Source organism: Ostrinia furnacalis, unplaced genomic scaffold, assembly GCF_004193835.3.
Source record: "Ostrinia furnacalis isolate ACB-3 unplaced genomic scaffold, ASM419383v2 OfSCF0986, whole genome shotgun sequence".
Classification (NCBI taxonomy): domain Eukaryota; kingdom Metazoa; phylum Arthropoda; class Insecta; order Lepidoptera; family Crambidae; genus Ostrinia; species Ostrinia furnacalis.
The window spans coordinates 191,180-214,647 of NW_021131225.1; the positions used below are offsets into that span (position 1 = coordinate 191,180).

At 35.8% G+C, this 23,468-nt stretch overlaps 1 protein-coding gene across 1 annotated transcript in view; it reads right to left on the bottom strand.

Moving 5' to 3' along the window:
- The window catches only part of LOC114350811 (uncharacterized), a 51,693-nt gene that overhangs the window by 12,752 nt on the left and 15,473 nt on the right, over positions 1–23,468 (bottom strand). The window lies entirely within an intron of this gene.

Below are 23,468 nucleotides of genomic sequence, written 5' to 3' on the forward strand. Positions count from 1 at the left end.
CGTTGGAATACAACTTTTTTTAATTATAAAGGAGAGTTTGGAGAGCTTATTATTTTTTTTAAGGTTAAGAACAAACCTTTACTTTATTAGTCTTGTAGATTTATTTTTTTATTTAAATATTGGACGATTTGTAAGTACTCTTCAAATGGTCTATGCATATAAAAAAAAGATTTTTTTAACTTTTTGGGTGTACACTACCATTTAACGTTAAATTAATTCTAGTATTTTGCGGAACTTATGAACTAACGTGTAGGTAACGAACTAAGTATAAACACCACAAGCATTTTGCTACTGTTAATAATATCCTCTAAAACCGAATGCTCTCAACCTATTAGAATTCCATCAACGATCACAGCGGGTTAGTCGACGTAGTTAATTAAACAAAATTAACCAACCAGCGTTCACTTCAAAAGCGTAGTGTAGGATTAATGTTAACGAGCGGTGCCATAATGGTTTTAACGAAACAATGCTCACTCGCGTTTAAAACGGGAATATTATCGTTAACGGTTCTAAATCGTTAAAGCCCCATTCATCCGGGCCGATACAATCGTGGCTGATTGACAGCCTATTTCAGGTGTCAAATAACATCAGGAAACTACGGCATTCAGCAGGGAAATTTGCATTACGCTTGTGGCGGAGCCGACAAGACGCTCGTATTCAAATTGACGTCATTAACTGGCACGCCAGACGAACCTTACAAATTAAAACCTAAGTTGAAGGTAGGTTTAAAGCAGTATGTTTCTCACTGGCTAACGTTTCTAGGGAAATGTAAACATGAAACTAAGCGATTTGCAAAACGCATGAATAAACGATTTTAAGTTTACTGTAGGTATCCATATTTAATTCACGAAAACATGAACGCTACAGGCCCAAGAGAAAAGTGACCTCATTGTCAATTAGCGATTATTAAATAAACAAAATTTCACAAAGAAAATTTCCTTTTCATTTTCACCTACTTTGTATTCCCGAGTTATTGTCCTATTTTCATTCAACTCGATTGTTTCTAAGAAGAGAATCGATTGTAGCCTTCAGATATTACGTTACCATAGTATTGTTTAACTGCTATTGGGCGTCACAAAAGAAGCAGCGATATAAATCCTTTCAGCTCATAACAAAAGCGGATTAACCCTCGCCGTAATAACATATTGTGGCGTTATCCCAGTTTTTACTTACAGCTACGTTCTCATCAGTAATTAAGCTTATGAATTCAATAATATAGAAGAAATTATTTTAGGGAAAACGCACCATTTTGCCTCTTGCTCACCTATAACTGGAAGAAAAATGCACCGAGAATGTAGGAAATGATGCAGTTAGTCTTTGTAAAATTCGACTCCAAAATGCCTTCTAGCATTTACGCTACCAAAAATAATTATTTTAAACTTTACTACATGAATATAATACTATTCTCACAGATACCCGGCGGCTCTACAATTGTATTCTCTTGAATAAACAAGAAGGGGTCCACTTAAATTTCAGCCGCTCTGATAAGACATTTGTGGTTTAATTTATTTAGCAATTAACTTAGATCTTTGTAAACAACTGCTAAAACTAGAAAATGCCTGGAAATCTGCTTTAATCACCAGTTAACTTAAGTTTCACCCTATCGATTTTACACGAAAAGCCTAACATTTTGTTGTAACGCGCATTTTATACCAGCAAGAACTCAGTCATCACTAAATCATTGAATAACACCAGTGCAACTTGTTTTCAGATTCGCACAGCACTGCATCCTGGCGCTACCCCTCAATTACTAGCGGACGCAGCGACTGTGTATAATGGCCGCGATCAAACACCACTAGCGCAAATGAAAATCGAGAAGTCAGCAAACGATCCGAGTAAATCGGTAAACATCCGATATCGAAATTAGAACTTAAAGTAGATAAACTGGGCGAGTGAGCTGGGTTATTGCTAGTTGGAGCTATCGACACTTGATTAGCTTCACAAAATATTGACATGGCGGATCCCCGCAGGATTTCAGGAAAAGCCAATATCCGAAAAGTAATCAGCAGCACAGACATCTTATTTTGATATTACAAAACATCTGGATTATATAATCCAATCAAGCGTTTTTTGGCTAATCTTACAAACTACTCTGTCAATAATCGTAACTTTGAAACACGTGTAGCACAGAAGTTTGTAGTTCCGCAACTCCCATGACTGACGTCACGAGTTCGGTTACAGTGATTAATATCATCGATCAAACACCACTACAAATGAAAATCGAGAAGTCAGCAAACGTTATCGAGTAAATGAGTAAACATCCAATATCGAAATTAGAACTTAAAGTAGATAAGCGAGCAATAAACCATTGCGAGTGGGGCGGTGGGACAGTTAAATGGCATCACAAATATTGACTTGGCGGTTCCCTGGAGTTTTCCCGTTTTCCCGCGCCATGTTTGGCGGTTTGCCAGACGTCTCCGCCATCCCGGGCTTATTCGGTGGCGAGATGAAATATTTTTATAATTCCACCGTTGCCGAAAGGCACGGAAGCTTGTTAATCGCAAGTGAGCTGTGTCAGGGAAAGCGAAACTATGTCTGCGGGACCCGGTGAAATTGGTTTGTTTTTGTGCCGCGACTGTGCGAAAAACTGACTGTCCCAGTTTAGGTGCGCTAACTGAGCTTTTTGTTTAGCTGTTTTCAACTCTGTGTTGATTTTTCTGGGTGGAAGGCCTATGATCAGCAGTGGACTTCCTGTGACTGAAATGATGATAATGATTGAGTTTTAGACGTTATGTTGTCTTTTGATTAAAAGACCTTAATTTTATCGGAGCATACCTATTTAAATGTAATTGAAAATTGTAAATGAAAAAACTGAGTAGGTATTTCATTATTATACGATGGACGTATTAATTTTCTGATAAAAATAAGTTCCTACCTTTATCATTCCCTAAGCGACTAGGAGATATTTGATATAGGCATGATTTGAAGGGCTTCCACGTCGCAAAATGAGACTACCTACTCATGTTTACTTAATTTTACTTTCTGTGAGCCACGGGCTTCGGCGCGGAATCAGGAAATTTATATTAGATCGCGGGGTACCGAGCCAGCCACCGCAATTTACCCCTCGGGTTGGTGTAACAACGTTTGTGCCATTTGTACCTTACAGTCGGCTACAGAATTTAGTACCTATCTTTGGGACCCCACATTTAATTATTATTCTTTGAAATTGTCTTTTTAAAAACCTTTTTAAGAAAAAAAGCTAGAAAATATTTTTGTAAAGAGTCAACCAAAGTTTAGTAAAATATTTAATTAAAAATGTTACCGTATTATATAATATCGTATCGTATTAATAATTAAAAATGTTACCGTATACCTTATAAATTATTGCTAGTAAGACGTTTTAGACTAGAAACAATTTTTCCAGTTCAATTTCAGAATCTCGTTGCGACAATGATCTTGTCGTTCGTCGTCAGTATTTTCATTCAATTGAATTTTAAGAAAAATATCAAAAACAATCACGTTCAGATATTCTAAGATCTTCGCCTCTTGCATGTTACTTGTTAGAATATAACACCCTCGCTATTTATTCGACGTGATGTCAAGCAATCGAATTCAGAGCCAAATCTGATCTCTTTACCAAAGCTTTATTTATTTATGGAATTCTATTATACAATAGAGGAGTTGAATTATGGTCGTAAAAAAATAGAATTTTCTGTACGACTGTACCGCCTGATGCAGCAGTATTATCTTCCTTGAGACTGCGATATGTCAACTGAAAGAAGTTCAAGTTCTGACGTCAGCACATAATTTATTCATAACCATTATTTTGTGGCGTTTTACACAGTGGGTTTTATTGTAGACTCATTGTGCTTATAGTACCACATTCAATAAAATTAATTACGAATCGCTCTTTATGACGGATAATACATTCAAAAATGGTTTTGGTTAAAGTAGTTAGTTAGGTAGGTCAATGGTACTACTAGGTACCTACTCAAGGTATTAATTGATAGAGACTAATAAGAAAGATTTTAGTTTATTGACGACAGAAAATATTAGTCATAAAACCTGGTCTATAATAATAATAATAAATACTATTTATTGCACACCACATTGTAAAAAGAAACAGAAAGAAAAGGAACACATAAGGTACAATTAGGCGGTCTTATCGCTATGAAGCGATCTCTTCCAGACAACCTATTCTATTATAAATAAATAGTCTATATAATATAGTCTATTATAAATTTTCATTTACAGTAACGAAACTCGTTGCCAGGTTATAATATAATGAAGCTAAAAATAACCCGCCTTTACGTTTCTTTAAAGAGTAAGAATAAAATAAAACTCGAGAGTGAAGTAAACCCCTAAAGCTAATTTGGAAAGAATCCGATTTTATTTCAGCCAGGCAGATCAAAAGGCGCTCTTATTGTGTTGCAATAATGGCGGGTGCGCTCATCTCCTGTTCAATTCAAGCCTTATATTCTTACAATGGCAGTGCGGCAGACTATACAGATATTGTTGAAAAATCGTTCTTAATACTACTACATAAGCTACCACATCTTAAACAATGGGAAACCATAGTCTTCGGGTTATGTTCCGTCGTCCGTAGCTCTTCTTTTACGGATTCCATAGACTTGCAGGTGTGGTTTATTTATCTTCGTAATAATTATGTTAGTATTTTTTAAACCTGATTGACGATATGTGACTATGCTGAATATGCTGATGTTTGGATGGATTCTTTGGCTTTTATTATTCTTGTAAATAACAAACACAACCGAATTGAGAACCTCTTTTGAAGCCGTTTCAAATTACCCTAAAGCGAGGATTATAATTACAATTGGCGTTATTATTATAGGTGTGTATAAATTGGTGTATAAACCTAAACATAACAAAGGATCAGCTATCTCAAAATTTTATGTCCGCCAAAAATCCCAACAATATCCTATAAAGCTGGAAGGACAAAAATAAAAATATCTCCCTGCGGCATTTGGGCTTGATTTTCGACAAATTACGACAATCCCTTTGGGTAACCCTATAGGTCCCAGTGGGATCTCTTGACATTATTTTTCGATACAACATTTGCTAGCGGTTAGCCCACAATGCGAAATCAAAGATTGTTTTATTTAGCCTACTTATATTTTATTTCGAAACTTTCATGTTTTCACAAACGATGCTTGCTTAAGTCACCCTGTGCGTCCACGCGCATTGTGAGACATCATAGTAATGTTTGTGAATACGGGCGTTATTCTTCTTAGATTTTCATGATTTTAATTTCACCTAAGATTGAGCCTACTTATTTGATTAACTGCCTAAATTAAAGTACTTACTTGTTGAATTAATATTAAAAGTTAGGTACTACCTATTCTTCGAATATTTTTTTAATATTTGCAGACTTATTACTTTAGTAGAATTGATAAAAAATAAGTATTTTTAAATTTATTACCACCTAATTTTACTACACTGGTCATCACAAAAATCGGCCCATCTACGTTTTACAGGAAAACTCGTTTCTACTGACACAATCATGGTGCCCCAAAAATATTGGTGTTATTTGAAAGCCCAATAAATATCCTTACAGAAAAACACATTTAATTTCCTAATAAACGATTAACATATACAATAAATGTGACTTGAAAAACTTGAAAAAAGACCTCACTTTGGGCTCACCTCTGGGATCAATTAGACCAATTTTTATGGTTATAAAACCAAATAGTGATCTCACGTGTCTTTAACAGATGGATAGCGATTAATCCCAACTTAACAGTTTTATAGCCATAAAAGTTGGCTCAAGCGTAACTACCTATTTTTTTAAGAAGTGACTCTGGATTCTTCTACAGACACATTTTTGGGGTAAAAACCTTTCCTTTAATGAAATGAAGTTTAGAACTAGGCTTTTAAATGGTAATATAGTATAGTAATATTGGTGGGAAGTGGGGATGCATGCATACGTTTGAAAATGCTTGTCGCGGGTGGGTCGATTTTTATGATGACCAGTGTAGTATAAGATATGATCAAATTCATCAAGAATAAGCTCCAAAAATAATACACCGCAGAAGCTCTTCATGCAGATAGGACGTATTTAAAATTCAAAACAGTCAAATAGAATTAATACTTTTTCTACCTTATACAGTTGCAATAGAGCTGAAATTAGAATACGACGTTATGAGTGTGCCAATCGTACGCGCAAATCGATGTATTGCACGGACACGAGTAAAGTCCCGAGATCAGCGCAGGCTTTGTGTCAAATCGGAAAGCCTTTTCTTCTTATGAATAAGGTTGAAATTCGAGTACTATTTTGCGGCTAACTCCTGTTGTCACGTGACATCGCCATGGAACGTTGATTGGGTATTTTATAGCCGGTGCGATGCTCTTGTGCCGAATGTTCTTTGTTCTGGCACAATGCTGAGGACCTTGGGAAATAGGTTGGCAAGCTTTCATACCTACATACAATGTATGTGACAAAAAGACTGGTAATTACTCCATTTATATTTAACTGGATGCTGGAGGAGCCAAAGTACTTAATCATAATGGGCTAGAAATGCTAGAATCATAGGAGCATATCATTATTATTATGATGATTATATCAAGGCGGATGACTGATTTTGACGTAGCAGTGTCGCAGGAATACACCATGGAACATTGGAACCTCTAAAAGTAGGTATAGAACAGTGTTGCCATAGTTTACACGATATAATAATAACAATGCATTATTTACGTACTATTTTCAGTAACCCTAACAGAATATTTAATCTGAAGCAGCTCAATCAGACACCTAACAAGAAACAGCAACAAATCATCCCAAGTATTTCCCGGACCGTATAATAAGGGGTACTTTTAAGTAATCTCCAAGTATCAGAGTTCCTGAGTGCCGTGTAGGTCGCGGACAAACGGCAGAAATAGCTGTTTAACATGGCCTTCGGCAGACATCGGCCTTAATTAATTAAGTGGCAATTTAAACAGGCTGGGACGACGTAACAGTTCTGAGGAGGCTTGTAATACGCTCGCTGGTTCAGCTCGAGGAAATCCGATTTCTCGCTATCCGTAACCTGCAAACGGATACTACCTAAGTACATACCTGCTATAGAACATTTCTCTATTCTAAGTAGATATAAAATAAAGTTTGTTTTTAATTACTAAATTAAAATTCTTATTTTTATCAAATTCAAATTAATTAATTTTTCAAATAGACTTTTAAATCGTTCCCAGTATCACTTAACCGTACCACTGCTTCGGGACAAAAAATGTACCAGTACTGAGGAGAACCAGCGCAAGAAATTTTTGAAAACGGTATTGAAATGAACAAACAAAGAATATTCGCCGTTTACAAAAGAAGAAATGTGACAATTTGACGGATTTGCAAGTACCTAGGTAAATAACCCGTAAAGTAATTATCAAATTAATATCGTAACACAAACCTACTGACAGAAACTATCAAGAATATTGATTGGCAATTGAAACAGCTTCGATCCGAACTCAGGCAGTCAAGGAGGCTTGAGGGAATGCCTGAACCATCGCTCGATTGGAGCCATCTGATTAAACTGGACCGCACAGGGAATTCGGACAAGTTATGGCATTTGCCTATCACACTAGGCAAGTCTGAGTTCATACTTGGAGTAAGTATAGACGCTCATCAAGCTAAACTCTGTGGCATCTTATACCATGCTAAGGCCGAGTACGTGACGTTTGTTAAATCTAAAATAAGATGGTGCAATCTTATTTTAGATTTAACAAACGTCAAAAATCTGTCAAACTTCATACAAAAACCACCGGTTATTGTCATAGTTACGGTTAAAGTAAGTTGGTGCAACTCAGCCTAAAAGGTGCTATTTTTCCAGAATTTTGCACTAAGTAGGTGTAACGATAAATAGTTTCAGTTATTGTCAGTAGGTACCTAAACTAGGCCAATTTTAATTGAATTGTACGCAACGCACTCTCACACTAATTATGGTGCTTTATAATGCAGTAGTTGCATACCTACTTCAGTAATAAGTATCAGACAATAGATACCATGAATGATAACAATACAATGAAATAAATGGCTCAAGCGTGGCTCAATGAATAGCAATCAACCATACCTACCTACAGACTTGAGTTAGACGCTTATTTCTCAAAAATAGCCATGTCAATTAGCATTAGCACAAAATTCAGACTTCCGAAATTGCATTCAAGTCGGTTTTAAAATTAATTACTAATAATTAATTTTAAAACCGACTTGAAGAAGAAGGAAGGAATAGGAAGACTAGACTAGTTTCGTAACGAGAATTGCGGCTTGCATGAACCAATCAGCACCCTCCTCAGTTATGTATTTGCTTATCAAATGCAGACCATGTTCTAGATCACTTCACGTTAGCATAACAACAAACAATTCAGAAATGCCCCACTGAAGTGGCAATTGAAACTGGCCCGAAGTCAAGTTGAGGCTTGAGGCGACCCCAAATCTCGAGGAACGCATGATCTCTCTCGAGCGCACTCCTCCGAGATATGGCCAAGTTATCAAATGCAATGCTATGGCCAGTAGTTACCATTATGCTAAACTATACACTGTCTCCGAAACAGTCGCTATAATGGGAATGCTCGTATGAGAGAGCTCTGCAGCTTCTGTATACACCATGATACGTTTATTTGCTGGTAAGGAATCAAAAGAGGTTACGTAATCCACCTTACGTTTTCATAAGGTATAATAACGTTATATTATTTCGGATATTACCGGGAGCTCGTAAGCCGGCCGGATAAGCCACTTACCGTCATTACTATTTTATCTTTTCATTTGACGATATCATAACTCAATCCCAATTACGTAAAATTGATCTCCAATGACGGAATGGAGGAACTTTAATAGTCAATTAATTACGTAGAAGGTATTATTATGCATGAAAGTAAAACTTTCGATCCCCGTCGGCAGGTAATTATAAGGCTTCCTTCAAAGGGAGTTAATCTTGGATTTGCGAGCTTTTCTAATCTGAAACGTTAATAACGCCTATCTTCTTGGCGGTGGCAGCGTAATGGGTTTGAGCTCAGCACACGTGGCTCGATTGAATGTAAACACCGCAAAGGAACAGATTTTCCAAGTTTTTCCCTTGCAAAGACAACCTCAAAGGTGGCTTGTTCACGACTCTTTGCCGCGACATCATTAGAAGTTAGTCGAAAGAAACAATCTCAAGTTCTGTGAGGGGAACTACTTTTGAAAATAGAGTTTTCTCTATTTGTTTCATTTAGTTTAAAGTGCTTTTGACTTATTCTATTTGTATTTATATTAACAATCGGCATTTCATTTAGTTTAGTAACCTACTTACTAAACTAAATGAAATGAAATAGGTAGTTATTAAAGGTACCTACTCAACTAGAAAATTACTAAGTAGTTATTTAGGATAATACGAAAAAAGATTTTATAGAAGCTTCAATCACCCCCAGCTTATTCGTATATAAAGTTACGGAGAAATATTATGTAAATTGGTAAGATTACCTTCGTCGCTACACCCCACAGTAAAGATAACCTTTAAATCCTATTTGGAGTTTACGTTAGCGATACCGAAATTGTAAATTATACAATCTGCCATGTTGGAGTAAACCTAATTTTGATTCGTAACATGTTAAAGTAATGTGTTTATCAAAGTCTGTAGATATATTTGGGTGGGGTTAGCTTAGGTGGAAACCTGTTTCAAGTACCTATTTACTGGTACTGCGGAAACTATCTGGATGAGAGTGCCGAGGTTGGTCGTTGTGGAAATCTGTAAGGGCTTTTATCCAGCAGTAGACGGCATTTGGTTGAAACGAACGAATGATCTATTGTTCTATTGTCGACTCACAAAAAAATATATATTGCGAGTTTATACACAAAATGTTATGGTATAATTTCCATCACATAACAGCAAAGTCGGTTCTTATTCTAACGTGTTCCACTTTCATCATTGTACCAAAGTATATCAAGTTTTAGCCCAGTTATATTGTTACCAAAGTGAAGAAACACGAGCATCCCTCAGAGGCGGTTCCCGCTGCGAGGTGTTATGCAAATTGGTCGGATTACCTTTATCGCGCGCCCTTACAGTCAAGATCAGCCCGATCCTATTATATCTGTCCTTACGCTAACAACGTGCGTTTAAATTCCAAATCAGAGATCAACTCGCGGGGAATCGGGAAGAAATCTTAAAATGGGAACCACTGGGTGCCTCCGAATTTCTGAATGCATTAATTTTTAAGGGTTCCGTAACTTAAGACAAAGGGGCCCTTTTAAACAATTACTTTATTGTCCGTCTTGCATTTTATAAAGAAGACAAAGCAATTAAGAAGCATCGTTTCAATAGAAAAGTTAAAACCCTTTAAAAATTTAATTAAGGTTTGAGCAAAAAATTTTAATACCTAAAAATAATTTCACTATCGCAACTGTTTGGAGGGACAAATTTTTGACAGTTACTAATTATTGAAAAGCTTTCTATCTTTAACTCCAATGTTGAGTTATTCTGTTTCATTATTTCTTTCTTTCTTTGTACACAATAAAAACATCTCTCAGATCAAATCACCAACGATTTATTTATAAGTGCTTATTATTATTGGATTTACTATAATTAGTACAACGGCTACTAATATGTTCGGCTAAATAGGCCATTTATTAGGACCTGTGGCGTTTGTAGCGTAAATACCGACCTAATAATACGCTCTATGAGCGATTACATGATTGCAATCAATTCGGAACGTTCGGCATTTCACAAGGCTTCCAATACATATTACAAACGCTTATTATTATTGCTGTAATATTAGTTAATGTTAGCTACACAGAGCAATATTAATTTGTAACGTAACTTGCGTTTCTATAAATCTACTGAAATAGGAATACCTCATATAACTAAAGAAGATCGTGAGCTTTAAGAATACCATGAAAATGTTTTCGTGTTTCTTTATATTTTTATGAATAAAAATGTTAATCTTTAAAATCTGTAAAGACTGATTTATCTTTATTAGTTAGCTCTAACCCTTTTAAAAAAGCGAAAGCTCCTTTTGCTTTGATAACAGCGCCATAACACCCTTTGTAAGAGAATATGATTTTCCCGGTAGATTTTCAATAGATCCTGTCATGCACAGGTTTATAAATTTACAATCCACGGCCTTGTTACAGGTAGAGCTCAATTTATCCCCAATAATTTATAATCATAGCAAACCAGCACACCATTAAATCAATAAAGGTAAACATACNATACACGACATACGATTGACAGCAATTAAGGACCGTGTTGTTTTGTGTCCGGCGTCCGGATGGTGTCGAGTGTCCGTTCCGGCACGGCTGACACCGCCACGTGTCCGGCCAATGTTGAAATAAGCGAAACGTAATATTGTTGAGTACATTTTAATACAAAAATTTATGTTACGGGCTGTTTTTACTACACCCATTTCGGGAAACGGTTATTATATTGTATGTTTGCTAAACGGTCGAACTTTTTGTAATGCATATGTATAATTTCAAATCCAAAACATATTATGGACAATATGGACATGCCACGACAACCTGTAAAATGAAAATTCATTGGAAAAATTTATAGGGAATTAAATTAATACTCCTTTCTGGAACAGTACCCGAAAAAATAGAAAACATTTTTAAATAAAAATATTTCTCTGAAACCAACACTGCTTCTGACGCTTTTCCACTTTTAAAAATGTAAAGGTATTTCACTACGCTATAGTTTTGCTCTCATCTGTCTGGGCTGCATCTTTCCAAATCAAAATTTAGCTGTCAATTTATGTGATATTTCACGGGTTTGACCTAATTATGTGATCGTAAAATAAAATTAATCAACTCCAAATAACTTTTGAGGCCATTAGCGACTGCGTTACAATACTTGCCAACGGGCGGTCATTGTGGTGACACCGGTCAAATTGAGGACAGGGCAAGCCTGAAACTCGGCCAGTCACATTGGTTTAAGTTGCCTAATTAATAAAGCCACCATAAAACTTGTTTGTTTGTGCACAACTTAGCCTAAGTTACGCTTTGAAAACTCTCTTTATTATAGCACCTACCTAATAAGAACTATCGTCAATTTCGAAGTACCTATAATGGCACAAATTCAATATTAAAGAAATGAAAAAAAAAAGAAATTGAAACTAACAATATTTTTTCAGTTTCCATTCATCTTAAGAAATAAAAAATGCTTTAAGATGGAAAAAGTTTCAATAATCTTAACTTAAAGCTCATACCGAGATGATTGGATTCAAGGCAGAATGGGTCAATCAGATGAAATTGACACAGAGTTTCCACCGAGTACCCAATTTCGCGCTTTACTGGATCCAAGACAATCGTGTTAACAGCTTGCAGCAAGTGGGTATAGATCTTCATTTACACCCTAACAATGGGTTTTATAGTGGCGGTAAATCACGGCGATTGAAGCCAACTCAGGGGTGGTCAGTCGAGCGCTATTGATTCCTGCCGCCCAGCTAGTTTCACTGCGATAGACACTGAAGCGTGAATATTTGTAGCAGTTTTACGCTCTATCTCGCTGAGAACTACATATCGACAGGCTGGCACTAATTTCAGTGCACCCAGCCCGAAACTAGCGTGTGCACATAAAGCGCTCTTACCATAATTCAGATTCTGATGCAGTTGAGAATTTAAGATACGTTTTAGGCTTTGGATGATTAGGCTTATATTTATTAGGCTGTTACTGGACTTGTGCCCTTTGTTATTCACATTCTATTCTATTTTATATATTACACACCCACTCAATAGATTAAGATAGTATCCCATCAAAAACAATACTTGTCAAAAAAACCAAGTCTCGCAACTCAGTTGTTCTACGGTAAAAAGTTGTGAGATCCATGTAATACCAAGTCCAGGTCAGGAAATCTTTAACGTTTTACATAAATTATTGACTTGGCCATCGCACTAAATAATTTAATTTACACGTGTTTTCATGCGATGGCCAAGTCAATNTCGGCTTAAAACTAGCACGTGGGCATAGCTCTTTATTTACATCAGCTTCTGATGCAGCTGGAAAAGATAGTGGCAGGCTGTTATAAGGACGATTAGAGTTGAGAATTTAAGATACGTTTTAGGCTTTGGATGATAAGAATATAGGTACTTAAGTCTTTCACTGGCCTTGTGCCCTTTGTTATTCACATTCAATTCTATTTTATATATTACACACCCACTCAATAGATTAAGATAGTAGGTATAATAGAAAAGAAAGGTTTGATATCTCTCACACAATAGCACATAATAGGCTTTCACAAGATAAAGTACCTACATTCTGAATCAGATTGCTGGATAGTGACTACGTACGTTTTATATTGGTATACTCAAGTGGAATGTACAAAACTATTTTTTGTGTCAAACATGCTATCGAAGCTGCAGGCGATTTGAACTTTTTCATCATTTTACCATCAGTATATTGAAAGCTTATTGAAAGCTTTCAATAGATTGTGTGTCTAATCTCACTCACACAGCGTATTTTTGACGTCACACCAACAAGAGCATTTATCGATATGCATTATGTATTGACGCTTTCGAAAAAGGGTGTCCAAAGTCAACTCAGGTGCGATCATCGGTGCTATTGATTTCCGCGGGGCGCGTCTAGTTTCACACTCAGCCGGACAGTGGCTGTATAGCGGTCCGTTTGCAGTGTTCACCGCAATATTTATTAGGTCATTGCACAATTGCCCCAGCTAATTATATCTACATCGACCTATTTGCTAATAGCAGTTAACTGTATAAACCAAACCTATTCCAGCATTTTTGTCTGTTTTTGACGTGTTCACAGATAACTTGTTAGCTCATTAAATATTATTCGATTTCATACCAATTAGTATAATTTGGGGCATTTAAGCATATTTAATATTATTATTAGAGATGAAACGGATATCCGGTAACTATCCGGTAGGCCGGATATCCGGCCTAAATTTACTATCCGGCCGGATACCGGATATTAAAGAACTACGACAATTTCCTATTAATAAAATGAAATACATTAATCTATGAGGTAAATATCAATAAAATGGCTTACAATAATGACGGCTTTTATTTAAAGTCCAAAAAGTTACAAAAAAGCCATATTAAGGCCTTTCAAACCTAATTTCTTTTTCTGGGCTATTCACTCTAATGACGAATACATAAATAGTAAATATCTGTTAATGTCGAAATATTGCCAAATAAAATAGGCGATTTTTTTTTCACTGATGGTTTGATGACATGATGCAACTAATTAAATTTTCGCTATTAAATCACACACCCACGATTGCAACCGAAATTGAATTAATCTGCCCCCTAGACAAGTGGCAAAATCTGATATTTAGTCCAGTCAATGAATGCCTTAACGACGGTGTAGAGCTCAGATCATAGAAAGAGAATAGATATGAAGTCGCGCGTAACTACAACGAGAACTAGTGTCCCCACATATCCCCCACCACAGCTCCCACACACACATTCAACTGTGTAAAAACAAAGCGACTGAGAGTCTACGACAACATGTGCAACCGGCTTAAAAGTGCTGTGATTGGCCAGAAGGCGTGCCTTATGGCCAATCAATGGCCGCGTGACGTGACGCACACATAGAAAACGCTAGTGAGAGAACAAAGATAAAATGGAGTCGACAAGATATCGATACTTTAAATCGCTAGGGGCAAGGCTCGAAACTGGTTTCACAAAATGCTTATGTATGAAAACCTTTTTATTATTATACGTTATTATTAACTACTATCACGCATTTATTTTTTAATTGTGGCGGTGTAGAGAGAAATCAGTGGAACACAATTTCTGACCTCGGGACTTTATTTAGCCTAGTTATGTGGTGAACATAGCAAAAGTCCCCACCCTTAGCCCTTGAGCCGGCGGGGAGAGGGGGGTTTAAAGGTACCACTTTTCGGTTTTTCGCTTAATCCTCGGAAACTATGCGTCCTAGTGACATGACTACTATGAACCAAAAAAAGCATATTCAATTTGCTACAGGTGAGACCGTCAAGTTTTTCTATATCTTGTATAGTTTTTGCGGCATCTGCTCTAGAAGGTCTGTAAAATTGGAAATTTAATTTTTGTCTTACATGTTCCTATCAGGAGAAAATCGACTAAATCAACATCGAGCAAACACTATAGACATGCGGGAGCATGTTAAGCCTAGTTCCAGGGAGGGGACTGCACCATGCGTATATTTAGACGAACCAATTGGAGCCACTTTTGACTCCTCATCATTCAAAAACTACTGTGCATTAACTCTTCAAATTTGGCTCATGTATTGAGACTTGCAAGATATACATCAGCTTTAAATTTCATAAATATACCTCAAACGGTTATTTAGGTAAAGTATTGACGTCCAAAAATCTACATGTCTGACCTATAGATATACAATATATCAAAAAAGTTGACTATCTCACCTGTAGCAAATTGAATATGCTTTTTTTGGTTCATAGTAGTCATGTCACTAGGACGCATAGTTTCCGAGCATTAAGCGATAAACCGAAAAGTGGCACCTTTAAACCCCCCTCTCCCCGCCGGCTCAAGGGCTAAGGACGGGGACTTTTGCTTTGTTCACCTCCTAACTAGTCTAAATAAAGTCCTGAAGTCAGAAATTGTGTTCTACAGTTTTCCATCTATAATGCTTTATTGACTGGACTAATTCTAATCGGATATTCGATTTTCGGATATCCGGCTATCCGGCCTAGCAGCTGACCGGATATCCGGTATCCGGTATCCGGTATCCGGCCAAACAACTATCCGTTTCATCTCTAATTATTATTATCTATATCTTACCGAATTAGAACTTCAAAAAAATCCCACTTTTATTAAAATGACAAATATTGTGTTTTAATTAACGTAAAAAGTGGAGGCATTCACATTTTTGGTGATAAATCTAATTACCTACATTTGAAGTTCAACGATTGATGCAAAAACATTCTTGTAAGTTACAAAAATAATATAAAATCTTAGATAAAACTTATTATATTATGATCGTGATCACAGTAGATAGTAGTGGGAAGATTATTCGTCAGCCGTGTTTATCTTGTACAAAGAATGCCCTACTCTCATAACAAAGGCACGTGATGGATCACTGGTTAATATAACACACTATGAGGCTATGATCTAGCTTACAACTTAGGGATGTACACTGTCTATAAAATTGTCGATGTTTCGTTATAGATACCTACATAAATCAAGACCGTATCGTTTCAGGTTATAAGAATATCTTTAAAAAAATCTGTTTAAGTCAATTTTTTTAAGTCTATTGAAAAAAAGGTATTCTTTTTGGTCTTACAGAAAGATTTATTTATACGTATTGATTTGTTGTTTATTGAATAATAGGTACGTCAAAAATCCATTAATGTTTATCTAAACCTAAATTAACAAAGTGATAATCACAATAAAAAAACTTGAAAACATCCTGTAAGCACATTATCTAGTTTTGAGATTATACCTAAGTAATTGGAAGAATCGGACTTTAGTTAAAACATGATTAATTCGATGAAACTATCGATAACGAATGTGTTGCTTAGTTTACCGCATCTCCAGCCCCGCGTAGACCACTTTTGTGGTGTTTTATGAACGGGATTTAGTCCATAGTTTGATGGAGCCATAAAGCGCTGGTCATTATAAAAGGGACTTTGAGCATTAATGTGCTTTACCACAATATAAACTAATAATCATTTTAATGTTGGGTTTAAACTTCAATTATTTGAGGTGATAAAAATAGTTTTCAAAAGTTTTAATTAAACTTTTATAGACAGAATTTTGCATAGATAAATCTAAGTACCTACCTCAATTAGAAGCAGAAACCACTTAAGAAAAGTATCAAGATCATGCTTAGTACAATCAGATACGTAAGTTTAATTTTATGGGTAACTTATTCGCAAACATTTTATATTATCCGAAAACTTTGACTTAGAGTAATTACCTACGTAGGTACTTAGCAGTGTTGGAAGAACTCAATAACTTAAAGCAGGTAACCCCAGACTTCTAGAGGCTTCAATTAGTTAAGTAACTTTGAGTAAAATACGAAATACTTAGAACCAGATCGTGTACTTTTCCGTTTCGGTGGCAAAATCGTAACAGTAGGTTTAAACTCTTGTTTATAATTTAAATTAAATATTGACTTTGAATCCTAAATTAGAAGTTTTTCTTTATTACTAATGTCAAATCATAACAATGCTTACACAGCTTAATAAATAGCTGTAACTAATGCTTACACAGCTTCGTAATTAACAGTAACTTATATTATTAATCTTGTGTTATTTTTATAAGGTCAATGTAATGCAATGCTTAGGCAGATTTTGATAAAATATATTAGCACAGTTTGTTAAACGAACGTGAATGAATAAACCCAAAGTAATTCTTCAGCTAAAAGTTATCTGAGGATTGAAACTTAGCCCTAAGTCGAAATCAAAGTTCACCAGCTTTAGGTAACAAAGAAAGAACAAAATAGAGACAAAGTGGCGTTTAGTACGAGTGTCACGTTCGGAGCATTTGTTGCCGTGCCCAGGAAGCAAGTTAAAACTAATGTTGATCCCTTTTATCTGGCTTTAAAACATAATAGTCGTCATTTATGTCACTGAGTCCGCGCTCATTTCTGCGTTTAGTGCGGATATACTCTGTACATTGTATTCCTCCGTTCACTTCCTTTGAGTTAATTTATTATTTTCAGTATATTTGTGGCAGTCTGATACTGTCATACAACAAAAAAAAGGTTTTTCATCTGTTCAATAACGAGTTATTTTTTAGGTCTTTTTGGTTTAATGACTTATGTTCTTTTGTATTTTAGGAAATATCACTCTATCCCTAGTATGCAAATCAAATTGTTATTTACAAATTGCGTTTATTTGTGGAACATAGGTGTTAAAAATTAGGCAGCCGGTATCACTATGCAAAGTCATTTATTATGTGTTGTTAGTTCGTATAATGTAAACCATTCTAGCATCCAACGTGTAATATTGTATTAAGGTCCCCCGTATGCAAATCCATAGATCCTGCGTCTATTAGGAATGGGGCCACAAAACCGGCGGCATGACAGCCTCTAAGCCCCAGATTACTCCAGACCGCATCCATTGCTCCGGCATAGTGATAATAATCAAACCTTGTCTCTGGTTTCGAGCATCTATTATATTTGCCCGTGAAGTGACTAAAACCACAATGCGGGATAGATTTTAATTGAAACACTTACACGATGCCACGGGAATTAGAATAGATTTTACACTAGAGAACGTTGAACTAAAATTCTTTACTGTATTTAATTGCTTTATTTATTATTCAATCTCACACAGGTACCGCGGCACCGATGTTTTATTCCTTTTGGGTTTTTTTTTCATGTTATCCGTAGATTTGTAGACTATTTTTGTCTTTTACAAATAAAACCAACGAATTCAAGCTTGCTAGGTTCAAAAACTTACTTGCTAGGATCAGTAACCAAACGATAGTTCTTTTGCATCTAAGCTCATAATTTCTTTTCATGGCCTAAAATAATTAGATCGTATTTAATTTGTCAATTATCGAATACAATCGTGTCTTATGTAAATGTTTAGCTAGTCTTTATTGATCATTAATATGCTCAGTGAGTCGTGTCTTCTAAGGCATGTAACACACGCGCGCGCTTGAAACTCATTTGCGCCAGGAATTGCTCTTTAAAATAATAGGGCCCCGTTAAAAGTGGCGGAGCCGTTCTGGAGCCGTTCTCGAATCATGCCTCTGAATTAATGAAGTGTAATAAGCCTTATGGCGAGTTCCAGCCCGGAACGACCGCGCTGATGAACACGCCGCCGTTAACAGTAAATGAAAGCTACTTAGCCAGGTAAAGGCGTAAATAAATGAACAACCGCAATAACATGACTGTAAAGGATTCAGCATGACAAATATGGCAGTAATTTTCATGGGAATTCGTAAATATTAACGTTAATTTCTCGTTTATATTTTTCTTAATCAACATGGGGAGGCCTTTGTCATCATATAGTTAAACATCACTGTTAAAAGTAAACTGTAAGGGATTTTGGCATGACAAGTAAGCGAATAATTTTCAGGGGAATTCGTTAATTTTACGATAAAATCATTCGAATTTTTTACTCAAAATACAACGCATTCGTCAGTGAGATTGGCTAGACACGTGTCTGCCTAGACTCATAAAAAAGTAACCCACAATCTGTAATTTCGTAATCCATATTTTATTGCTCGACCAAAACTTGTTCAAACAATATCCTGAGGGACACAGGCAAAAAACGGTTTTTGGAACTAACTTTGAAAACGCAATATTGTTTTTATATAACAGGTTTTTTTCCAGAACATTTATTGTAGCCTGACAAATACCTTCAATTAAAGTAGGTCTTACTAAATTGTCTAGATAAAATGTTATTAAGCAAGAAAATAGCTCATGTATTAATTAGGCAACCTACCTTCAGTAACATTTAGCAGTTGAATGGATAGACAAATAGAGCCTACCCAACCAACTGCGAAATTTTACTCAGAGAATAAGTACTCACTCCCAGTAATTTGGTAATACATATTTTATTGTCCGACCAAAACTTGCCCAGACAATACCTTAGGGACACAGACAAAAAGGTTTTTGAACTAATCTTTTCAAGCTAGGTAGCTAACCTTTTCTAAACCTAACGCAATAATGGCTTTTACATAATGTAGCCATTTATTTTATTGAATAATCTATATAAATTAGTAATATGTAAATAGTAGCCCTCTGTCGGCCGGTTGAAGTATTATCCTAAAAATATTTATATCTAGTAATTTCGTAATAATTAGATCACTTCATTGCTTAAAATTACACCATATTCAAAAGGCGGACAAACTTTAAGGAATGTTGACAATCTTCACTTACCTAATTTAAAACTTTGCTCCTTGTCCCCATAATTTCTAAGAAATATATCACATTTTATACACGCGACAAAAATAATTGAGTGACCCACAGATTTATTTTATTTTTATTTTTTTATTTATTTTATTTGGTGCACAAAACAGCGATACAACCATAACATACAAACGTTTAAAGCAGGTTATACAGTATAACTTGTTGCAGCTTAGATTTGCTATCTTTTGGCCAGACAGAGGAAATAAACTATCAACCCTAGTAATTTCGTAATGCATATTTTATTGGTCGGACACAACTGTCTATGTCCTCGGAGACACAGACGGCAAAGGTTTCTCGAAATAATCTTTTCATACTACGAGCGAACTTCGTAGACCTGACGCGTGCTACGAAAGTTCGTAGTCTCGACATAAATCTGCAATGGCCTTTTGTCTTACATTATGGGTGTTACCGTAAGTATAGAAGTAGGAGTACGTGAAAAAAATGCCTTGTAAAAATGCCTTGTTTAAGAAGAATTTAAATAAAATAAAATTCAGTCGTAGGCGGTTGTCATTTCTATTCAGCTACTCCCACATTAGCCACAAATAGCAGACTTAAATAGAGTAATCGGTATTGCACACCTGTAAATATATTTCTAAACAAAACCTTTATTACATTACAACCACGTGCAAGTGTCCTCAACACATGTAGGTAATGCTATAAAAAGCGGACTAAAATAGAAAGTGCGATCGATAGCGGCGCACCTTACGGCCGAGTGGCCACCCCTAGTGATAAACCACACCTTGCTTACATCCGCTAATAAACCTTGTTAGATTATTGCCACCTGGCTGGCCTCGCCGCGTTTGCCTACGGGCCGTTAGGGTTCAGTCAAACCAACGCGTGCGCGATAGCGATTAAAAGGTTCAGCCAAACAAACGCGTGCAGCCGCGTAGCCGGCGTGCAGCGATGGCGATCAGACTTAAATGCATTGATCTCCATTGCTGCACGCCGGCTGATTGCGTGTGATTGCGTTGGTTTGGCTAAACCTTAGACGTAATCGCATTGATCGCCATCGCCATCGTGCACGCGTTGGTTTAGTCGAACTGTCGAACCTTTAGCTCGCTCTATCTTGCGGCACAGTTGCGTAGGTCCATATTAATTACGGGTGAAAAATTCGTCGATCGTAACGAAAGAAATACATTGACAGGAGCATACAAAGATTGAACTAAATTAAAAGAAGAGTTTAATGGCAAAAATTACGTACGAACCTTAAAATGGTAGGATTGTCACATTTCTAACTAAATATTCCCAGTTTCAGATAATAACTCGAACAAATCATTTGGGATAGTATCTAAATTAAAGCAAATATTTATATTACTAATTTAATATAATCAAGAATAAGTGCTCAACCATCATTATGTTATTTTACATGTTTGATATTATTAAAGCTCGCCGTCTGATAAACTGAATGTTTCGTTATCATAAATTATTTTACGAATGAGCGAGTTTAACGTCTGCTGTTCTATTTTCATAACGCTAACAATATTATTATAATAGCTTTGTGCCGTTCGTCAAAGAAAATCTTTTATTGCTTTTGATCAGTATAATTATTACTCTATTTCTCTGTTAATTAAAACTAACGCTGAATAAACAACACGTTTTTGGCTTCTTTGTAAATAAGTATTAATAGGTATTTTTTTAACAGTAAAAGATAGATATTTGAACTATACCTAACCGCAATAAAACATTTTTAAAATGCTTTCAAATTTTATTTCATCATTTAATCTATTATTGAAATGTCCTAATGTTTTTCAAATAATCCCAAAGGAGTAAACCCACAGGCTTAGAGTAGTGTTTGATAAAGTCGTTATTGCCACGCGGTATCGCTGTTCGGTATCAAAACAAAATGTGTTTTGTTGTGACAAGCACAATTGATAGGAATCGTTTGGGCCACCATTCTTGTAACACATTTTCTCTTTTTGTATGGTGAGGAAAACAACTTGGAAACATTACAACTACGCTAATGTTATTAAAAAGGAAATATATTAATTTTAGAACCGATTCTGTTAAAGCTTTTGTTTTGTAATGTTTGAGATTTATATAATTAATCTTTCAATGGAAATTAATATGATAAAGATAAGTATAGTCAGGTATTCATCATCACACTTGTGTAATCTTTCTATATGGTGACCCAAAATTCGCTCTACAGAATTAAAAGGTAATTTCTTGGAGACATACCTGCAACCTGCAACGTTACGTTATATTCCATTCAATGGAAAATATAATCCTTTTCACTGACAGCCTTTCATTACATCAAACCCGTTAATCTATAAAACTGATGAAACTCTTAAATCGTAAAATAAATGTACATTTTTCGTGAAAAACGTCAAAACATCGTACCGTAGCCACCGGTTAAATGGGAAAGCTTTTCGAAACCCATCGGCCGAGCCTATTTTCGTATCGCTTGTGATCAATGGAATGATTTTGCAGGCTGTGCAAATATACTTTCACATATGTTTCCGTCCCGACAGATGTGTAACTGAAAAAAGAGTGAATGAAAAACTCCCGACGACTTTTCCTGAAAAAAATCTACCCAATTTCAGAGAAAGGAAAGTTCCTGTGTTCCCGAAATTACGCAAAATCGCAAATCATCTACTGAGCACCATATTTCTGCTTACGGAAAAAACAGTTTCAAATATTTAGAGGTGAGTTTTGCCGGAGAAAGGAAATACGAGTAGGTGAACATTCGTTTTAGTATGTCGTAAAACCGAGGGTCCTAAATTTGGTAAGTGCTCGCACGGTGTTTTTCTGACTTTTTCTTACTATCTTTAATTCACGCGCTAGTTTATATTGTAAAGATTTTCCTCGGCTGTTTATGCTTATAGCTAGTAAATTTTTACGGTGACATAAATAAATCCAGAAACGTAAAAGATACTACGTTTCAGCCCGTGACAATAGACTTTGGCAATGTCGTAAATTAGAAACATTATACATACTAGATCATCTGAAACTGTCTTTCTTCCTTTATAACTTTTTAGTTCAGATATCACATTCACATTTTTATAATACTTTTAAAAAATCTTAGCAGTTTAGGGGAACAAAAAATTATCATAAACGCAGCTAGAATTTCCCTCTGTGGCACAACGAATTGCATCGAAAACCTCGGATGTGAAAGTGCAAATTCCCGGGTGTCGAGCGTATTAGCATCAATTTACATAAACGGATCGGAATTCTAAGTCCACTCGGATTTAAATAATAAATGGACGTAGTTGGGTCCTGAGGTGGCCGCGAGTTAGGGCCGCACTACACGACTAATTGAGTAGGCACTGCTTTACCACTGTAAGTGCTCACTTTTGATTATTGCACCACAGTATGCGCGCTCGCTGTTTTACATATTGCTAATTTGCAAGTAAGAAATGAATTAGCGGTATAAATCTCATTTTAACAATTTGTATTTTCGTGAAGATTAACTATTGTTACATTATTTGTTATTGCAAACAGTATGAATAGGAATAAATAAATAAATAATAAATAAATAAATAATAAATAAATAAATCTTTGGACAATTTCACACAGCGCCAGCTAGCCCCAAAGTAAGCAACTTAATGCTTGTGTTATGGGTGCTAGCTTAACAGATATACTACTTATATACTTTTTTTTTAATACATACATTTTATACATAGTACCCAGGAATAAAATAACTACAAGTAAGAGTCGACGGTATATTTCTTTGCGGCCATGATAAGCATAAGTAGTTTATTTAAGAAAAGTAACTTACATTAT